The sequence below is a fragment of the Protopterus annectens genome, chromosome 17.part0 (assembly GCF_019279795.1).
Source record: "Protopterus annectens isolate FY-2018-M chromosome 17.part0, PAN1.0, whole genome shotgun sequence".
NCBI classification, from domain to species: domain Eukaryota; kingdom Metazoa; phylum Chordata; order Ceratodontiformes; family Protopteridae; genus Protopterus; species Protopterus annectens.
Window position 1 is genome coordinate 670404934 of NC_056751.1, and position 19205 is coordinate 670424138.

General features: G+C 38.2%; 1 protein-coding gene across 1 annotated transcript in view; it reads left to right on the forward strand.

Moving 5' to 3' along the window:
* The first annotated feature begins 6492 nt into the window (after nucleotides 1-6492).
* LOC122791270 (intelectin-1a-like) overlaps nucleotides 6493-19205 on the forward strand; it is a 181602-nt gene continuing 168889 nt past the window's right edge. The window contains exon 1 of the mRNA XM_044058941.1: nucleotides 6493-6634. The gene's annotated coding sequence lies outside the window, so the exon portion shown is untranslated. The remainder of the gene's footprint in view (nucleotides 6635-19205) is intronic.

The window sequence follows — 19205 nt, forward strand, 5'->3', positions numbered from 1 at the left end:
AAAGTGTGGTATGAGTTATAGCCTGGTAATGCAGGGGTGCTCTCTGAAGCCTTGAACCAGGTCTCAGTTATTGCACAGATATCAATGTTCACCATTTTAAGGAGTGAGTGCATTTTGAGATTTAGACTTCTAGCATTGAGTAGCCTTACCCTCAGTTTTTGATTGCCTGTTCCTGTTATGATGGTGAATTTGTTATTTGAACCTTGCCTAAAAAAAGGCACTAGGGCCTTAGCCAATATCTGGAATCCCAGGGGCAACAGGTGCAGGCCATCTGTGGCAAAGCATCGTGGTCTGTCGACCATGTCATTCCAAGCAGACAGATACTGGATCCCCTTAGGATGACACCAGAAGCTTAGCCAATTGTTGAAGTCAATCATTTTGTCCTTGTACTGCGGTATCATTTGGGTTGATGGCAGAATGTTACTCAGGGCTAGGATCATACCTGCCTGGGCTACAAGATCAGAGACCTCTTCCATGTCTCTTTTCATGTATTGCAGGGAGGTACGTCTCAGGTCATTCACACCAACACAGACAATGACAGAGTCATATTTGTAGTTGTTGTGGAGTGACCTGAGTGCATGGGTTATGTGGTGGATCCTGACACCTGACAGGCAGCTAACAGTAACTTTCTCCTTGTTTAGCCTGGTGATTGGAACATCAGTGTGCCTAACTATAGAGTCACCCATGACTAGTGTGTTGGGTACGTTGTTTTGCCTTATTGGCTGTGGTTGAGTGGCACACTGAGTCTGTGGGCTATGTGTCATTTGGGTTGTGTTGGGGGCTTGCATTTCTGCTTTGGAGGTCTGTTGCTTAGACAGATTATTATTGAGAGCCTCCACAAATGTTTTTGTGTTACTATGTGCGGATTTTGGTGGTGTAGATTTAGTGAGACTATGTGATGAGTATGGTGTGGTGTGGTGCAAATGTTTACCTTGTCCTCATGACTGTCAAGTTCAGTCTTGGTTGGAGAGCTTTACCTCCAGTTTGGCTAGATAAGTGCATCCCTCACAGGTTGTAGTGTTGGGTGGTAGGAGGAGAGGGTTGTTTGTGTACATGAGGCAATTTCTACATTGCCTCAAGATGTCCAGATTCATCAGATAGATAGGAGAGAACACTGGGAGCTGACCCTTGGACATGCCTGAATAAAAAAACTATTTTCCTCTAGATAAGTGAAGAAAGTGAGTACAACAGCTGTTTTTCTCTAAGCAAGTGAGAAAAGTACATTTCCCTCTAGGTAATGAGGAAGACTGAGTGCTATAGTAATTAGTAGATTCATCAGATAGATAGGAGAGAACACTGGGAGCTGACCCTTGGACATGCCTGAATAAAAAAACTATTTTCCTCTAGATAAGTGAGGAAAGTGAGTACAACAGCTGTTTTTCTCTAAGCAAGTGAGAAAAGTACATTTCCCTCTAGGTAATGAGGAAGACTGAGTGCTATAGTAATTAGTAGCTTATTTAGTGCTTACAAGTTCTAAACAAGTGCTGAGCATGAATAAGCAAATTTAAGTGCTAAAACTAAGAATCTGTATCTGCACTAGACGAGTTACAGGACAGAAACAAGTACAAATGCAGGCTTTCAAATCAGAAAGTTGAGAGAGATTGAAGAGATTGCCCAAATGGCCAATAACTACAATTTCTGGGCCAGAACCACTCCTTATGTGGTAGACAGGTTACCTAGTGCTTACCACTCCCACTGATAAGCTAGAAGGCTTCCCTCCAACACAGAAAGGCTTGGGGGGCTTAGAAGCTTACATACAGTCCTATATACAGCAAATCTGTATCTGGAACACTAGTTACAGGAAAGGTAGGAAACAGGTTTACAGTTTTTTTTTATTACAGAAAAGTAACAAAAACAGTAGTAAAAACAATTCACATGCAGTTCAAGCTAGCACACTTGAGTATGTAGCAATATTAGACCAAACACAGTTTAAAAAAAAGCAATTAAATTAAAAAGGACTAAATGCAAGTTCATAGGTTAGAACTAGGCTAACTGCCCTTGTGAGCCATTTCAAGCCTAGCCAATTACCTCATGTGAGGATCAAACCCTGCACCTTGTGTCTGTAAGGTACACACCTTAACCATTATGCCATCCTCCCACACCCAAATAAACAGTCTCTACAGGACTCAAACCCAAGACCCTGTACACTACAGTCACAGTAGTTAACCACTAAGCCATCATAGCAATATGTTTGCAGAAAGAGTTTATTAGGTAGAATGTGGTAAAGAGATGGGATTGGGGGAGTGTCCTAGATAAAATCTACAGTGGGGTGGGCAACTGCAAAAGCCACCAAATTTAAACTACAAACCAAAAAGAGGGTGGGTGCGACAAAACAGTTTCAACAGAGTTCTAAGCAACTGCTAACAGTAGAAACTCTAAAACCAAAAAAATATACTCAGCTCTGTATATTTGCAGTTCAGTCTCTCAGAACAGTGAGACAACAGTTTCAACAGAAATCTAAGCAACAATTAACAAACTCTATAACCAAACAATATATACTCAGCTCTATATATTTGCAGATAGTCTGGAAGGCAGTCTCTCAGAACACAGGTTCCAGCAACTAAATGCAGACTGTTACTAAGAGGTCAAATTAAGTGATCCTTGAGTTAGATAACACACAAGCTGCAAAAATCAGTTATACCAACTGAAGACATGGCAGAAAATGGGGGTGGGGAAAACAGTTTTAACAGCGATCTAAGCAACAACTAACAGTACAAACTCAAACTCATTAATTTTCACCACAGATTTCTCCAAATATCGGAGGATTATAAGAATAATTATTAGTGTAGTGCAGTCATCTAACAGAATCAAATGTTCTACATTCACTATGCACTTTGTTAGAATAAATAAATTATTTATTTGGTGACGGGGTAGAGCACTTATCCAAATGGACTTATTTCTTTCTCAACCCAAACAAATATAAATGACAGTAGACAAGCAAGTTAACAATAATTATTATGAATACAAACAAAATGTTATATGATAATATTACTGCACCGATGACAATCAAAATCTATAAAGTACACAGTACAGAGGCAGTATGAAGGGATGGTTAAAGTAAGGAGGGAAGAAGAAGAACAGAGTTAAATAGTGACATTGGTAAAACTGCACACTGTACCCAGAAGACTGAACTTCCCCTCCTTAGCAGTATGCAAAATAGATAGCTAATCCTTGTAGTTAGAAGTAAAGTATCTGGTATGGAAGCTGATTAACTAGTGGTGGTGGTTTTGCAGATCTATGCACAATTTTTGTGGTCATACTTCCAGGCAATTGCAAAGAGAAACATATTTTATGAATAAACTGTATTATAATGTACAGAAAGATACTACGTAAAGGAAGGAGAATGAAAATGGGGCAGAGAAGTAGAGTTTTAAAAGTAGTGAAGGAATGAAGAGAGTGGAGAGATTATGAAGACTGGAGAAAATCATCGGACGTGAGAAACCAGTGGGTGTAAGAAAATGGGATGAAACAACGGAAAGGAGGTGAAAGTATACAAAGTGGAGGTGTGAATGTAGTTCATTGGGTTTAAAGATGTAAGAGATGAAGTTCAGTACCAGACAGGAGAAGGACTGATGGGTTACTAAGTTGACTCCCACAGCAAGAAACCAGGAGCATTTGGTTTCGTTTTTATTTATTTACTTATTTTTTGTCTTGTTGCAATGATACGATTGCTCAATGTGAAGATGAAGCACCTAAACTTGTTGATCACATGGTCGGGTGTAGTCTGGTTTAATAGACAAAGGTGTTCACCATTAGGAGCATAACTTATAAATGCTGCAATCTTGCTTATTATGCAAACTGCTTGTTTACTTAATTTTAAGTACAGTTATCAACTAAAAATATAGCAGATATTTTTTATACTCTAATTCCTGAACTAGTATAATTCAAAGCTATTTACAGATATCAATGAAAGCGTTATATGGAGCTGTATATAAAAGCATTCACATTTTTAATAACAGACTTATAACTGCTAGTTATTAAAGCATTTGGATTACTTAGCACTATAATCAGGATGCAGTTTTGCAATGGCTAGCTTGCTAACTGTAGATTCAACTAATTCATCTTGGATGTTTGCAAGTTGACAACTTACATATCACCTAGTCCTTTAAACATAGAATATGGAAACATAAATTATTTAGCTTGCATCTATACAAGGAAAAAAATGATAGCAATTTTGTTTACCATAAACTGATCTTCCATGCTTAGGAGATGCAATAAGTGCACAGATGTAAGTCATTTTTGTTGCGCAACCTTAGACGTTAAATAAAGTTACTTGACTGAATTCAGAAAATATTAATGTGCTAACTGCATCCGGTATCAGTGCTTGTGGTGAGTGTTGGAGGTTTAATAAACTCTGATTATTGTTTGATATTTCCTCTGTTGAGACTGTGCACATTATGCACCGAACTGTGAATTCCTGAAGAGGTGCATAATTTCTAACAATTATAATCCCCCCCCCAACCCAGTGCCTCATGATAATATTCCCCGTGCACTGTTTTGTAGGCCTTCTAAGGCACTGTGGTATGACTTTTGCTATCTGATTATTATCTGTATAACTGCCTGTTTATATCCTGATGATGCTGAAAACTACTGGATTGGTACTTAAGCATTTCAGTGAGTACTTACTCTATGATGTAACTTTGACTCTGTCCCAGTTACACATGAAAATGGGTCATGGGCTCAGTGGAACTGTCTATTTAACAAATCTTAAATAAATAACTAAATAAACAGTATATTTTTTCAGTCTCTCTAGCTGCAGGACTTATGGAAAATGTAGTGGAATATCAACTGTACCAAATAAAAATAACAAAACACACGCATAATAAACAATAAGTACGATAATTTTTGTGTGTGTGTGTGTGTATATATATATATATATATATATATATATATATATATATATATATATGTATATCATATCCATCTTTAACCTCCTTTTTCCCACATGGTGTCCAGGTGTCACACCAACAGTGACCATCACCTAGAGCCTGTGTTTACACTGCTGGGTGGCAAGTCCTGATGTAGTTATTCTTCCTTACCAGACACACATGCACACACACCTATGGCCAGTTTAGAGTATCCAATCCACCTAATGATTGTCTTTGGAATGTGGGTTAAAGCAGGAGCACCCACGGAAAACCCACATGAAGACAAAGAGAACCTGTTGATGTGAGATGACAATACTATCCTCTGTGCCAATACGCCATCCATAATAATTTTATTTACACATTGCAGACTAGTATTTCATGTTGTTAACGAACATGTATATTGCTTCTTTCTATCTGTATACTTAGAACTGGCTTCCAGTCTAGGTGCGAAGTAAAATGTTTAAAAGTAACTAGCCTTAATCACCATACTAGGGGTCGCCTAGCTAAAAGGAAAAAGCACTTAAAGGAAAACTCAACACCAATCTGTACACAGGTTCTTGTCAGTCCAGTGGCAGAGATGTCAGCATGGAAAATTGGAGGTCTTGGGAGTGAATCTCAAAAGAGAGCTAATATTTTCCTTTTTATACTTCTGTGCTTCTAACATGGAAATTGTTAATCAATAACGGTATAAAAAGATACGGTTTAATCCATGTTTACTGACAAACTGAAACTTAGCACTTAGGGTTTATGCTGAGCTTTCTCTGTAACAATGACTTCTGAACTGTTTACTACCTGCACCTGGCTTCACTGCTACACCTCCATCCGTACATGATGTGCCTTCGAAGTGAGAAGAGCCACCAGCCATCAAACCCTGTCTACACTTAAATGCATAATGTAAGTTGTTTATCTTAAATCAAAATGTATAAAGGGCTTAGAGCATTAATAAAATACATGTGATGTAACCAGGAGAATCTGGTTATAAACATCTGTTTACCTGTTTAATGTATATTAAAATATACATACTGAAGTAATCCATATGTACCTATTTCAAACTCAGCCGAACCGCCTTTTCTAGAAAATAAAGTATGCACCTAACTCCATGTATGATGAAGTTCTTCCCATGCCTATCAACCTCTTAGCACAAGAAATTTGGTCAAAGGCAAAAATAATAGGGGGCAAAGGCCCATGAATACAGACAGATTTTAAATATTGCACTTATCTCCTTAGAAAGTTGCAAGAATAACAGGTTTTGCATGTATTTTCTGAAGGACATGAGGTCTGAAACACAAATGCCTGTTATTATTTACTGACTTCAGTCCTCCATGATTTTCCCGAAAACCACGCATTTTATAACTAGCAAACCAAAAATAAGAGGCAAAATTTGGACATTGTGCAACAATCTATACAGTCGAGAAGTATGGTTTGCTCCCTATAGATAAATGTTTTGTTAACAATGTTATTGAATGATTTGGATTAGTATTTTGGCAAATGAACATGTTTTTGGTTTGTTTGATAAAGAAAACAAGAAAAACTTGTTCTACGGAAAACTGAAATCATTCAAACCTCTTGGAGCTTACGTCATTCTGCCCCTGCCAATAACTGCATTATCCGACACTAAGCATTTACAGCTGTAGTGTAAACGTAAGCAATTAAGCTGCTTTAAATGCTGCTGAGCGCGGCGCGGATGCGCATCGATGTTTCTTGCCTTCTTGTGCTGAGAGTGCAGTGAGACTTCGGTTCATCTGCTTCGCTATTATTTCAAACAGGTTAGTGGATTCAGCGTAAAGTACACCTCTTTGGTTATTCTATTTATTTTGGTTCCCTGGGTAAAATTGATTAGAGTTGCAAGTATCTGGAACTGTGCTATTTTTTTGCGCGGGGGGCGTCTCTCAACAGCGTTTAATGAGCCAAGGCTTTAATCACACAAACTGCTGCTTTCATCGTTGGGGAAGTAATATTGTTTTACTATTATGCTTCTAGTATTCGTAGCCTGTTTAAGGCATCTAGTAAATTCCGTGCAAACAAAATTGGGAGCAGGGGTATATTCATATTCATTATGTCATAGTTATTTGTAAATTCCAACAAACGCAGGTAATGTTTTCCAAATGCAAGTGTGAACCAGCAACGACTTCTAGTAAGCACGTAATCGGTGAATAATTTCCTATATTTTATGCAATAGTTGCATAAAACAGTTATTCTGTATCTGAAACGCCTAAATGTTAAGAAACAGAATAAGCAACTAAAATGCTACCTAAATAACCTTTTATTTAGGCAAAAAAGGAAGTTCTGGCCTTTGTACTGATGTTTGTAACAAAAATGTCCCACTTTGGGTTTAAAAAGGTGGCAACCCTGTACAAGATTATTAATGGCTATTGATTGATACGATTGCCATATTTTAGTGTTCTGCAGGACAAACAAGCCTGAAGTTGGAAGAACTGAACTTTATTTGCTAAAACAAGTTTATGGTACTAGATTCTTTTATGCAGCGTTTAGTGGTTTCAAATTCAAAATTCTTTTATGCAATTAAAGAAAGCTATTTTTCCCTAAAAAATCTCAGAATGCTCTTTCAGCTTCCTCTCCAAAATTGCTCAAGTAGGGCACCTCCTGTGCAATGAGAGAGGTGGTAATCCTGCTTACTGAACTGATTTCATCTGCAACCCGTAAAGATATTTCTAAACGGGAGTAGGATGTTTGCATCAGTGGTATCTTGCCTACCTTGTTCCAACCACCTGTGGTAGATATGTAAAACCAGTGTAATTTGCAATTGTTTTGTGAATGGCTGAAGATTTGATGCTTTGCTATGTTGGCATACTGCACCCTGCCCTCACTTTTTCTGTTTCTGCAGTTGTGTTCTCTGGGGAGATTTTCTTTTCCCAATTTTTAAAGGAAACTGCTTCTATACACAAGTGCCGGAAGCTGTTCGACTGGGGGAATGGAGGGTGACTGACACTTGGTGAACTAAAAATAGTAATTTTTTTATAACTATTTACTACCACAACATAGGTTCACTTGGAGGACATTTTAAGCTTGGCCAATGGTGCTTGAATTATTTTCTGATTGTTCTTGGCTACCCCATAGCTAATTGTGTATTAGCCCATGTGAGAACTGATCATACCATAGATGATTTGAAGGGGCCATGTAAGGGATGCAGCATTTAGGAACTTGCCTCTCCGTTAGTGGCATGAGGGGAAATCCTGGAGTATGTATTTTTATTACCCATCCTTGGATCCAAGTTGTATTTTGAATATGGATGGATGAGCTTTGGATAGTCTGTTCTGGAACAGTGGTAGCCTCTGATGGGGTCTATATTACCAAAGTGAAAAACCCTATTCCTGAACACCGAAATGTCATCACCTGTACTGCAAAAATCCTGAATGCACTAAACTCTGAAAAATTGAACTGTTAGTCGGCCAACCACACCATCCGCTACATACTACCTACCCAAAGAAAATAAACCACGTACACACTAACCAAACCTTACTTCTAACCTAAGGTAAAGCACCTAAACCCCACATGCACAACTATGCACTCTTTAACCCCTGCCTAACCCTAAGGTCCACAACTACTGCACACATCCCCTATAGACATACACACAGTTAAAATAATCCTATTTCTAACACACAGTTAAAATAACCCTATTTCTAACACACAGTTAAAATAACCCTATTTCTAACACACAGTTAAAATAACCCTATTTCTAACACACAGTTAAAATAACCCTATTTCTAACACACAGTTAAAATAACCCTATTTCTAACACACAGTTAAAATAACCCTATTTCTAACACACAGTTAAAATAACCCTATTTCTAACACACAGTTAAAATAACCCTATTTCTAACACACAGTTAAAATAACCCTATTTCTAACACACAGTTAAAATAACCCTATTTCTAACACACAGTTAAAATAACCCTATTTCTAACACACAGTTAAAATAACCCTATTTCTAACACACAGTTAAAATAACCCTATTTCTAACACACAGTTAAAATAACCCTATTTCTAACACACAGTTAAAATAACCCTATTTCTAACACACAGTTAAAATAACCCTATTTCTAACACACAGTTAAAATAACCCTATTTCTAACACACAGTTAAAATAACCCTATTTCTAACACACAGTTAAAATAACCCTATTTCTAACACACAGTTAAAATAACCCTATTTCTAACACACAGTTAAAATAACCCTATTTCTAACACACAGTTAAAATAACCCTATTTCTAACACACAGTTAAAATAACCCTATTTCTAACACACAGTTAAAATAACCCTATTTCTAACACACAGTTAAAATAACCCTATTTCTAACACACAGTTAAAATAACCCTATTTCTAACACACAGTTAAAATAACCCTATTTCTAACACACAGTTAAAATAACCCTATTTCTAACACACAGTTAAAATAACCTATTTCTAACACACAGTTAAAATAACCCTATTTCTAACACACAGTTAAAATAACCCTATTTCTAACACACAGTTAAAATAACCCTATTTCTAACACACAGTTAAAATAACCCTATTTCTAACACACAGTTAAAATAACCCTATTTCTAACACACAGTTAAAATAACCCTATTTCTAACACACAGTTAAAATAACCCTATTTCTAACACACAGTTAAAATAACCCTATTTCTAACACACAGTTAAAATAACCCTATTTCTAACACACAGTTAAAATAACCCTATTTCTAACACACAGTTAAAATAACCCTATTTCTAACACACAGTTAAAATAACCCTATTTCTAACACACAGTTAAAATAACCCTATTTCTAACACACAGTTAAAATAACCCTATTTCTAACACACAGTTAAAATAACCCTATTTCTAACACACAGTTAAAATAACCCTATTTCTAACACACAGTTAAAATAACCCTATTTCTAACACACAGTTAAAATAACCCTATTTCTAACACACAGTTAAAATAACCCTATTTCTAACACACAGTTAAAATAAGTCTGATCTGTCGCACACTTACCTTATGGAGCTATACTGCAGATGGGCCAACCAAAACAAATTGACATTTTGGAATTTGCAGTTTTGTACATTTGGGATTTCTGTACTTGGTGCAATATGGGTTGATGTCTTTGTATTTGCTCATATGGTTTTTCACATTTGTAATATAGACCCTCTGATATACATCAATCTCTCCACAACATTCAGTTTAGATACCTGGACTAAGTATTTCTGATGCCATTTGACTGTTCAGTAGGTCCATCTGTTATGTTGGATGATGCTTTGTATGCCAGACATGTCACCTCTAAATCCTCTGTAGGATACTGAGTATAGTAATAAGTCTTTGAGGTGGTTCATGCAAGACCTATTGTTTAGGACTTGTACAAGGTATTTCTGAAGGTATTCTAATTGTTGCATGGGGCTGAACAGATACATTCCAAAGTGGGTATTATACAAATTTGACATGAGAGCTTTGTAAAGGGTGACAACACAACAACCTCTCTAGATCTAGTCACATTTCTTTATAAGATGTGCAATATTGGAAGGCTTTCTTATTACTCTGGGCACATTTGGCCAAAAGTTGGGTCACTGTTTGCACAAGTTCCCAAATGTTGAACAATTGGATCTGTTCTTGGAGGGCATTGTCATGACACCAGTTATTTGGGACAAACCTTCCTGCATGATTGTCATTTGGGGACATTCCTGCATGATGGTCGTGGTGATTCAATAACTCTGTGATTCAATAACTTCTAGCTTGCAGTTATCTCAAACTTAGCTGGCCAAAGCTCTTGGCTATTTCTTTTTACTTTTGAGATGTATATGCCAAACAGTCAGCACTGAACTCCTGCATGCTGTGAGCCAAGTTGGCAGTGCAGCTGGTAATGTTTGCTCCTAAATTATTTTGTACTATACCTGAGTAGGGGATTGTCAAAAGGCTTGGCCAGGTCAAGGTAATGAACTGGTTTACCTTCATTTGGTAACAAGAGTAAAGCTTAAAATTTGCCCATGATTTTGAGCCTTTCACACTTTCCTGTGGGCTGTTTTTCCAAACACATTTTTAGGGCCATGCATAAATGTGTGCATTCCTTGATTCACTTTTGATTGTATTAAATTATGTTCCTTGTATAATACAGCACACTTGCTACTCAAGTTAGAGCACATTTTAAATTTATTGTTTAAACATTTCCCAGTAGGTAATGAAACAAATTCATTAACCAATGATAAAACTGCCCTATTCAGAACATTTCCATCATAAAGGTCTACTTCCACACCCACCTGCATTTTAAATTTATTATTTGAACATTTTTCCAGTAGGCAATGAAGGAAAATGCATGCACCAGTACTGACAACTGCCCTGTTCAGAACATTTCCATGATTTGTCTACTTATATACACTATATAAATACAGAATTGCAGTAGTGTAAGCCATAGACTTGTTGCACAGCTGCTTGAACTTTTCAGTTTGGGGGGGGGGCAAAAACCAGGGACACATTTTAAACATTGCTTCTATAATTTTGGAATGTTGCTTGCATAAAATGTTACCACCATGCATTTCACTGCCAAGTCTTGGACCCAGTACCATGTGCACTAGTCAGAGCAACATACCATTAAGCTAAACCAGCAGTAGTTTCTTGAAAGACAGGAAGACAAACTATCGTATCATTTAGTGAATTCAGTTCTCCCTTCTCACCATAGCAACCTCTTGGCACAAAAATACAGAATACATGGAATACAGCCCCAAAATAGGGACACATTTCAAATACTGATTTTTATAACCTTAGAATTTTGCTAGAATAAAAGGTTTTCTACCACTCTCTGAACCAGAGGAACAGAAAAATGAGAGGCATAAATTCACAAGTGATGGTGGCTAGGGACTTTAGGCTCTCACTTGTCACTAGGTGTGTGTACAACACTGATCCACAGGGAAGCAGAATGTAATGGGTCTTGATGCAGAGAAAGCATTTCACAAAGTAAGCTGGGACTTTGAGCAGGGCAATAGAACATTTGCATTTCCTGGAAAAAAAAAAGCTGTTAGATGAGGCATTGGAGGCGAAAATTAGTGGGTGGGGTCCTGCCTGATAATTTCTACTTAAGCAGAACCAGGCAGGGGTGCCCCCTCTCCCCTTTATTTGCATTGTATTTAGAACCACTGGCAAAGAAAAATAAGTGACTCGGAAATTCAAAGATATAATTGGTATGGTAGTTAAGTTGGCTCTATTTCTGGACAAAATTAATGAAGCTAAAACAAAAGCAATAGCAGTAAATTATGTGCTGACATACGAATTGGTTCAGCAATCTCCATTTATGGGAACACTACAAAATGAAGTTTGTAGGAGTATGGATTAAAAATGATTCTGGTGTCACAGCTAAGGATATGCGAGAGGTGACTAAGCAAAAGATAAAACAAAGTGAGAAAATGGAAGCTTTGTTATATGGCAGCAGAGGAGCGAAAGGTGAATGTGACTGGTTATTGTAAAAGGGAGGAGAGTCTTCCCCGGGCATGGAGATGTGTATGATGTCTGCTATTGTACTGTAGAACTGACTATGTATATCACGTGTGCAATAATTTTTACCAGTCATCCTGGTGCTGGATCGCCATTGGTTCATAGTTCTGCTTCTCAGCAGGAGGAAACGAGGTGACCAGACAGGGTCACTGATGCCCTGCATGTCTGCTTCTCTTAATCTCCAATTTTGAAAGTTGACCAAAGGGGGGGGGTCTCCTAGCATTAGTTCTGAAGGCTAGTGAATGCTGAGGTGTGCTAGTAACTCTGTACCAGCCACAGTAATTAAGAACCTTGTGGTGTGTATACCAGAGTCATGTGATGGGCACCACAAATCAGGACACTGGGGAGTAGCCTATAACCCTGGCCATCTCTGAATTTTGCCAGTTTGTTGCTGTCTGATCTGGCCTCCCATCTTTACTTTCTTTCCCTTGTGTATTATCCCCATTTAATTTTTATCCAACCCTTCACCACTTCACCCTCTATCTGTGCCCATCCCTACTGTGTATGTGTATTTTAACCCTCTATCGGAGTTTGTGTTTTGTTTGCCCCCTACTACCTGCCCTTCTAGCCCACCCACAGCTGCCCTTTCAATTTTGTAAATCTTGGGAAAGGTGTTCTATCTCTACAACTATCTTCCTTCCCGCAAAACATTTTACAGCTACCTTTGTGTGTACCTCTGCTTGCTTTCCTATCTATTTATATGATGAATGGGATGTGCATTCTTCTACTGTGCACACTCATATTGGTATGTTTGGGGGGTGCTATGCTGCCCTTCCTGTTCTGAATGAACTGAGGCAGGCAGCATTATATTGTAGTGTGGGTGCACTAACTTTTGCCATGCTAGCATGCCTCCATTGTAACATCCAGCACATCACTGATACTGCTACAGCGTTGCTCCTGCCATAGAGCAGCCCAGCATTTTCTCATTAGCATTATGTGTTTTATTATTCAGTTAGTTGGACTAACTATACAGTGCATGATGTATAGTCTAATTAGCTATGCAGCTCTTTGCTCAGTGACCACCTTAAGAGCTAATGCTGTGATTTTTCTCAGCACTTGTCTTATCAATCCCCATCGTGCACTTTATTTCATTGTCCGTCTATTTCATAATCAAAGATCTAGAAATTATTGGATAATAAATGAAGCTAACAGTGTATTGCAACCACAATTGAAAAGGCTTACTTGTTAGAAAGTCTCATACTCCAACATAAGCAGGAGATTACTTGGTAAGTAATTGTACTCTTAAAATACAGCTAGAAAATAGTGTGCAGCATTCTGCAAATTAAAAAAGGGTCCATCTGATGCAATTCAGGAAAGTGCAGGGATTCTTAAGGAAAACTAACACTAGAAAACATGAATTCCCCTTGTACTATAGGAATTCTCTGCTTTGTGTATCCTGTAGACCCCTTTATAGGGGACCTGTGCTTAGCACAAGCATGACTGACCCAGTTCTCTTCATAAACCTGCTCCTAGAACTGATAAGTCAGTGAGTAGGCTTACTACTTTAAATAACAGAAATATGATGGATTCATTACCCTGTCTATCAAGACACTGGAATAAATCAGCACTTACAGCACCTCATTAACAATATTAAAAAAAAAAAAAACTAGACTGGCAACAAATTAACACTGGATAATGGCAATCCAGCTTCTGAAAGGTTAGAAAGTCAAATGCTTGATGTCAAAACCTATGAACCTGTAACTATCAGTTGTCTATTTGCCTTGCTTTACACACAGCCCCAGCTAGCTCTGATTCCTCCCAGGCCAGCTGGCAGCAGTTTACCTACTCAAGAAATGTCTCCTAGCAGAACATAAATCCATTCCTTCTCTTCTCCCAGACAAACCTAAATATTTTCCTCCTTTGATTCCTAGTTGAAAATAAATCCATTCCTTCTGATTCCTCCTCCCAGCTGAAAATAAATCCTGGCAGCAGCTAAATGAAAACTGCCCATTCCTGGTGCGTTTGATGTCACATCAGCTAAAGCACAACAATTCAGTTGGGAGGATTCTGCAAAAGTGGGGGAGCTCCCCTCCCCCTCAGGCTATGGTTCCAGCACCCATGCTTCTATATTTGAGATACTAAAGTACAATGAAGACGCAACTGAATCTGCATAGCTCTCAACCAATTGGACAAATTTCAACACCGTCTGAGACGGTCAAAGAAATCTGACCTGTTTTTGAAGTCTTAGTACTATTAAATTGAGACCTCAACAGAATAACATTTTTTCTGAAGTAAACGAGGCTTTTAAACTTAGTGCAATTAACCACTTCCTCGGTTACCAGGCGGGATTAAGAGGGGCAGAACCAAGTCAGAATCGGGGACAAGTTGACTGGTATGTTAACAAGATTTCACTTAAAAAATAAGAGCGCTTTTTTTTTTTTTTGAGCCTCTCTGCCATAAATTTTTGGCTGTCCCTGGCTCGTGTGCCAAGAGGCTGAAATGAGTAAAAGTAACTATTCCCTATTTCTGTACACCATTAAGTAATGGATTGCTGACAAGTCGTGTTTCATAAATGGCATGACACCTGTAATCCCAATGCACAATTGGTATGTAAAGCAGGAAACAGTGGCCTTAAGAAATCGATTTGGACTATGAAACTGCCCTATTTCAAACATCATAAACTGCATTGGATCATAAATGCAGAAGATGCTATGAATGTTCATAGGTAGATGCTAGGCTATTGGCCCTAAGGCCTATATAAGCCTAGCCAAAAAAGTACCCTGGCTGTCTCCCATCCAATCAAGATATTTTTCTTGAGTGCTAATGAGGAGCTTTGTTTGATATAGAAGCTTGTTCCAGAGTATGGGTAGGTAGCTTCAAGAGTATGGGAAGTCTAGGACAGGAATCTATCCCTCCAGCATGTTGTAGTGACAAGGTTTAGGTCCCTAGTGTGTAGCTCAGAGGGACTGGAATTTCATTAAGTGGAGCATGTCCAACAGCTCTGGATTTGACTTAGCTTTGTATGCTGGGCAGGTGATATGCAACAGAGTAAAGCTGGAGTTTTGAGACTGTCTACATAGGGCATCTTTTTGAGGCTGGTAATCCTCTTTGACTTATTTCTGTGGCCTTTCTAGTTTTCTTTAGATGCATACCAAAAGGGGTGCTGTATTCTATAATTGGCCTAATGAGTGACTAGTAGAGGGGAACAATGACCTTTCTGGATGAGAAACCTTTTGTGATGAGGTGTGCCATATAGAAGGATTTCCTGACTACTGTGGCAATGTGATTTATTAAAGGAGAGACTACTGTCCACCTGTGTCCAGGGTCTCCTCACGTTTGGTGTTTAGACTACCGCCTATACATCTCCATATTCTCCTGCAACCCCCGCCCCCCCCCAACTTGCTGACTCTGCCTTCACACTCCTGTATCCCCTGATCTCTTCTGATTTTCTGTAGCATATTTAAACTTTACATGTACACATGTAAATACAGGCATACATAAACTGCACCTTTTTCCTTCTCTCTGATTAGACCTCAGACAGCATTCACATCTCATTGGTATTTCCATTGCTGGCACACTTTCATATGACACAAGTGAAATAACTAGTTGTAAATGCAATTTGTGAAATTGTTTGTGTATCAATGGCTTACTGGCTTTTGATCACAACTAGGATTTGCTTGCAAGCAAGTGTGACCTGATCAGTCAGATTGGTATGTTTACTTGTAATGTTCAGATGAATATCTTAAATGGATGGTATGTTTCTCTTTGACCAATGTGAAAAAATGCAGTGTTCTAGCAAACTGTTTATATTGAGTCATGAAGTGGGTATCAATATTGAGTCTGTATTTTGGCTGCTACAGGCTGAGCAGGGATAAAAATAGAAGAAATGAAGAACTGAATTAGATTTTTTTTTGTAAACCAGCTTATGATGCATGGTATTGTATATTAGTAGTTTAACTTAAACTACTATACACTTTGCAAAAATAGATGCAGCCATATTGCCTCCATGGCACAAACGGTGATCTAAATGTGGTATAGGACAAATTGAAGAATCAGTCTTATTTCAAGTGCTAATTAAAGAGAATTTGAGTCTTGTATGCATATTTTGCAGGGTGCAACAAGGATGAAATTTCCAAATTATTTTGTCATGCTCTACAAAAGGGCATTAAAATCAAGCAAGGTGCAATGTCTTTGTGAAAGACAAAGCCATGTTTGGTCTGAGATTACAGATGGTCATGAAATATTTGGTCAAGCATTGAACTCTATTGACTGTCTTTTGTTATGAGTTTATCCTTAATCAGATGACATAAGAGCCCTTTTTACATAACCCAAAAAAGTGCACCTCGGATTTAGTATTTATAGATTCGACTGGGGATCAGGTGGGGCTCCTTTAACAACTTTTTCAAAACACATGGAAATGCACAATTAGCCATAATACCCCATAATATAAAGTTGTTCTCTATAGTAATTTCACTTAGAGCTTCATAAGACCCCCATTTGTGCCACATATGAAAGTAGATTACCACTGAATCTGTTAACATCTTCTAGCATCTGGAATAGTTAATTCAGATGTCTTGGCTTTTCCCAGTTAGGGGTCGCCACAGCAGTACTCCAGTCTGCTAATGATTGGTAGCTGATTTTTACATGCAGAGTTACCAGCCCTGATGCACAACCTTCAATGAAGATACGCCCATTCACGCATGTCTCCACGCAGAAGATGTTCTAGCTGAGAATCGAACTAGAAAGCGTCTTATTGTGAGGTGACACTACCACTGCAGCACCACCACCACCATGGAATAATTCCTTAAGATAAGGAACCTAATTCCAGCAAGTAAGCAGTGTCTCAAAATGCAGTGAGAAGCAAGTTTAGTCAGTTGCAGACCATGTCATGGTACAAAATAATGGGCTCATAAATTTAACTTTAGCACCAACCACTCAGTGCAGTATTCCTTCTCACTTGGCCCTAGAGTCACAAGGGAATCCCTTCAGTCACAAAAGGGAGTCCCTTCTGCAAATGTAATCTGTTGTATGGGCTACAAAAGTATCCTTCTTGCTTCTCAAACAGATCACACTAATGCAATGTCCCTTTTCCATCCAGTCAGACCAATAAAATGGCTCCCCCTCTATGCAAGGAAATGGTCTATATGCTATCTAAAGACATTAGGTTTTGTCTTGGAGACAATTACTCAACCACTTTTTTTTATTGTGATCCATGTTTCTTCAGGTACCATACCCTGAATTTGTCAATGGTCTTGCTTCAAAACCATATCACTTTCATCACTAACTGTGAGAAGCACCCCCAGAAGGTGTGCATATTCTGGTTTTGTAGAATTGACTAACCATGGTAGCATTTTTGAAACAAAGGTGGAGTCTTGGCTGCCATGTCATGTTCTGGAATTGGTGGGTTGAAAGTCATGCAGTGAACACAAGTCCCCATGTTAGATAAGTCTGTTTTAATAATGTTGCATTCATGGGTAGGTTTGTTTAAAACATACAAAAAAGTTTGGTAGTAAACATCGATAGCTGATAGCTTTAACAACTTTTAGGTTTTAAGCATGGATAGGAAAGCAAACCGACCACGCCTGGTTCTCTGCAATAATGGAAAGGCTTCTGACGTGGGGTTTGAAAACTGGAGTACAAAGGGCAGAATATAAAGAACTGTACAAAGGGCAGAATATAAAGAACTGTACAAAGGGCAGAATATAAAGAACTGTACAAAGGGCAGAATATAAAGAACTGTACAAAGGGCAGAATATAAAGAACTGTACAAAGGGCAGAATATAAAGAACTGTACAAAGGGCAGAATATAAAGAACTGTACAAAGGGCAGAATATAAAGAACTGTACAAAGGGCAGAATATAAAGAACTGTACAAAGGGCAGAATATAAAGAACTGTACAAAGGGCAGAATATAAAGAACTGTACAAAGGGCAGAATATAAAGAACTGTACAAAGGGCAGAATATAAAGGGCAATATAAAGAACTGTACAGCAGGGCAGAATATAATCACAGTACCACAAGCTTCTACTGGCTTCAAATAATGCCAATGCCTTAGAATTAAGTGCTTTATTAAAATCTAGATATATAGCTATATGTGGGATAAAGGACCTCTTGCTGCCTAGAGCTGTGAGGAAGAACAAAAAAGACCAGGTTTCCCAGAAGACCCTTAATAAAGCTGACTACTGGAAATGAGTTCAGATAGCAGACTTCAACAGACCTGCTAAGATCTTGGCCAAAATGTTGGTAATTATCTGCATTACTTCTCTTAAAGCAAGTTGCTTGTTTATATCCGTCATTTGTGGCAAGTGTTTGGCTAACCAATTTTTAAAAGCAATCAGTTGCATCTCCTAGTGTTCCTCGTATATAAATCATAATTCTTGAAAGCCTTATGAATCCCCTTGAATGTATAACTCAAGCACCCACTGTTTAATACCCCAGTTTTCATGGAAGTAGAGTGCTAGTAGTTTGACTCAGAAGTGTCTTGAGCTGCTTCTATATCCCCTGAATCTTCGTGGTCCCCATTTTTATAAATAACTATATACAAGAGTACAGGACAAAACCAGTACAATTGTTGTGTTGCAGAGCCTTCACTTATTTGCTTAATGTTTTTTTTCTCATTTACTGACTTAATGGTTTCAGTCTTAAGGCCACATTTAAAGGCCCAATCATACCTCACTTGGGATCCTCCCAATCATACCTCAATGAAAGCATTCCTCAGGATCCTCCCTCTAATATCGACCTATTCAACAAGCTAGTCATTCTATTTGCTCCTCTCTTAATAGTACAAGCTGTAGACCTAAAGCCTGTTAAGGCCCAATACCCAGCCACCCACCCTGGAGTAATGTGATTAGAGCCTTCAAACATGAGCTTTTAACTCTATTCCATGACACCCACACTGTATTCTGTTCCCCAGCACTAG